Genomic DNA, 3,403 nt, shown 5'->3' with positions numbered 1-3,403 from the left:
CCATTTCCTGCATACAAAATGATGACATTTGCTCATTTCACTCAAAACAAATAATCATGTTTATTCATACACTTTTTATTGCTATTTTAAATAAACCTGGTTTGACCATTTCTTGGTGTTGTATATCTTATACAAGGACTTGTACAATAGTATTTTTAATACTATTTTCTTTCTGATACTTCAGAACTGTAATAAGAGAGAGAGAATCTGGTTCAAATATTGAAGGGTTCTTTCCTTCCCTTTTTGATTCAGATCTGGAATAAGCATCTCCACTTGGCTTTGCCTTGGGACAGACTGCATAATACAAACTGGTGTGGAGGCAGAGGCTTGCAGTTCTGACAGAATTGACAGATCAATTAGCTTGTTTGGGATAATTTTACTAATCTTTTCTGAGGTCAACTATAACCATATATAAATCTTATTTGGGAAGCAGTCTTTTGATGTTTTCTTCTGATGACAGAGTTTGGTCTAAAGTTTTTTGAAGTGCTGATGTTGAGTGCCCAGCTGCTGCAAGGATTCCTGTCGTTAGGCAGTATGATGTTCCATGGAAGCAAAATTGATGCTTTTCATTTGTTGATTATTTTACTGTTAACTTTTCATTGTTGAAGAGACCCTGGTAATTCTTGGTAGTTATCTGGAGACTCTCTTGGAATGGATTATTTTTAAGAACTTCCTTTTTATGTATAATGCTGCAGATCTTATATATGCCAATGCTTTATCACATGCAATGCTAAAAGAAAGCTCTGTCACCATTACTAGAAATTGCCTAGATTGGCTTACAGCTGAAAGAACATAATGAAAGTTTTACTTTACTCTATGATATTACTAAATATTTAGCAGTTGTGCCTTTGGGTAGCAGGAAGGCCTGCCTGACCTACTTTTATTTTAATCACTGAAGGGATATTTCATTATTTGGTCCTGGCAAAGTTCAGCTATAACAGTTCTGGTGTGAAAGCTGACTTTGTGAGTGTGAGGTTTTTTTTTTTTTTGTTTGGTGTGTTTTTGTTTTGTTTTGGTTTTTTTGTTTTTTTGTTTGTTTGTTTGTTTTTTGTGGAAGGATATTGGTGAGAGGAAAGCAAAAGAAAAAAGTCTTTTATATGGAATTTATCTCCTCCTTTCAGTTCTGCCCTGAGGTACTGGCATGCTACTGCAGAGCAGGGGCAGATGACACTGATGTTAGGCACTGCTCTTGATTTGAAAACAGTTTTGTAGCATTATCTGAAATGGGCTGTTATTAGATCCAATTCTTCTCCTAGTCCTCTCTCCAGTGGCAGATGTCTTTATTTCTGCAGTCAGGTAGCAATCCAGAATTTTTCTTATAGAAGAAACATCTGCTACAGGACAGTTTGGACACCTGCAGCTTTTCTCAAGGGTATGGAGCGTGTGAAGGCAAATATTCTGATGCTTATACTGAAGAATTCTCCACACTGTTCACTGTGTTTAACTCCTCAAATTTTCTCCTAAATTCCTAGGCCTGTAAAGCATAGAAAAGTTTTACAAGTAAACCATAAATTCTGTGCATTCAGATCGTCTTGTTCATAAAACTTTTAAAAATGTTGGGAATATTGAATAACTGAATAGATAGGTATTCCTTTGTAGAGCTGGAGCTTCAGAACTACATTTCACAGTTTCAGTAATTTTGATCCCCTACATAAAGTAAGAAATTGTCCAAGCTCTTACAACCCCCTGGGACTGGGGTAGCAGTGGGCGGAAGGCTCACCTTGGGCTGCCTGCAGTGGTTCCTGTTCCAGCTGTTGCTGCTTGGTTGGTGTTTGCTTCCTGCCACCACAGCAGGGCTGCCTCAGTTGCCTGTGCAGCACTTGCTGAGAGGCTGCAAATGTGTTTGTTTAAAAACAGAGACTATAAATAACCAAACATTGATGTCCTTCTGGTTTATAACTCTCCAGTTTGAAATCAACATAACTTTACCCTCACAAAGAAAGCTTTATTTCAGCTGTACCTTTCTGGCAAAGTCTTACTGTTGTGGATAAAACCCTTGCCTGGCAGGAAGGAAGGAAGGAAGAATTAGTTGGTGTTCCTCACACCAAGTTGGTGAGAGACAAGTTAAGCAGCCTTATTTCATCCTGAAATAAACCACTGAAGTCTGGGGATTATTTATTAATTATTTTCCCACTAAAGATGGCAAACATCTTACTGTATGGAAGAGTTTGAACTCCATTTACATTGAGAGAGATTGAGGTTGAGGCTTCCAGACAGTTTGTGCTTAGTGTGTGTAGTTACCCCCCAGGGCTGTTTGCAACATGGCAGGAGAACTGCTGCTTTGTCTGTCAACGCTTCTTATCCTGTTCCTCCTTCTGCACAGGAGCAGTTACCAGACATTCTAGTGTGCTTGTGGTCTGAATATTTCTTCACAGTTAAGCAAATGTGCTGGTATTGATCAGGGAAGCAAGCAGTTACAGATTAAAAATGTGCATGCTGCTGAAAATTGAGCACAATTCTGTTTTTTAATTGCATGTGGGAGCAAAAAAGGGCCTTTTCCTATAAAACTGGTGACATTTTCAGAAGATTGGATTGAGCCAAGAATGGATAGAGTTTTAAAAATTACAACCTGTAACTAAATGTCAAAGAAATGGATTTTAGTTAATGCTGGAAAAATGCTAAGGCAGGGCATGAAAAAGTGTTCCAACTCTGTATAATAGAACTTAGATGTTCACCAGGGCAAGGAAAATAAAAATTGCTTTGATTCACATGAAAAGAGTCAAGGCAGTTGAGCAGTGAAACAAGTGAGAGTTAAGAAGCTTGTGGAGTTGTCTTTGTTACTGGTAGATGAATCCATATGTTGAATATTTGTAGCAGCCTGTCTGCAGCACTTCTTAAATTATAAGATTGGAGACTAGCTGGAGACACCACCTTAATTTCCTTTCTTTGCTGCTCTTGAAGCAGCTTGAGGAAAGAAACTGAGACAAGAAAGGATTGTGCAAGGACACTTGTCTGCAAAAGCTCACATCAGCTAAATCTTACACGGTGAGTGCAAAAGTTGCTTTGTCCACAGCTTTCAGTGCTCTCCTGTGAGCATCTCTAATGTTGGGGTGTCTGAGAGACGACCCCCCTCATGGGGCTGCAGGGGCTGTGAAGGTCCTGTCTCATCCCAGTGCAGGGCTCTCCCTCCAGTGAGTGCCTCGGTGCAGACACTGGTGCTGAAACTGGGGCAGACCTGTGGATTCTGCCTCTTGTGAACTGACTCACTGAAGAGCTGGTTTACATGTTAAAGCAGTAGCTTTATTTCCTTGAAGTTATTTAAATGTTTAAAATGTCTGCATGTGTCTCTTAGGACTGTGCAGGGACAGGAGCTTGTTGGTTTAGTGTCTGTGTTTCAGAAAGTTTCTGGCAGCATCCTCACTCTGATCTCTTCTTGGAGCTTGTTGCCATCAGAAGTGGTTCA

The sequence above is a fragment of the Geospiza fortis genome, unplaced genomic scaffold (genome assembly GCF_000277835.1).
Source record: "Geospiza fortis unplaced genomic scaffold, GeoFor_1.0 scaffold171, whole genome shotgun sequence".
Classification (NCBI taxonomy): Eukaryota; Metazoa; Chordata; class Aves; order Passeriformes; family Thraupidae; genus Geospiza; species Geospiza fortis.
The sequence above is the reverse complement of the archived record's forward strand: the minus strand, read 5'-3'. Positions refer to the sequence as shown.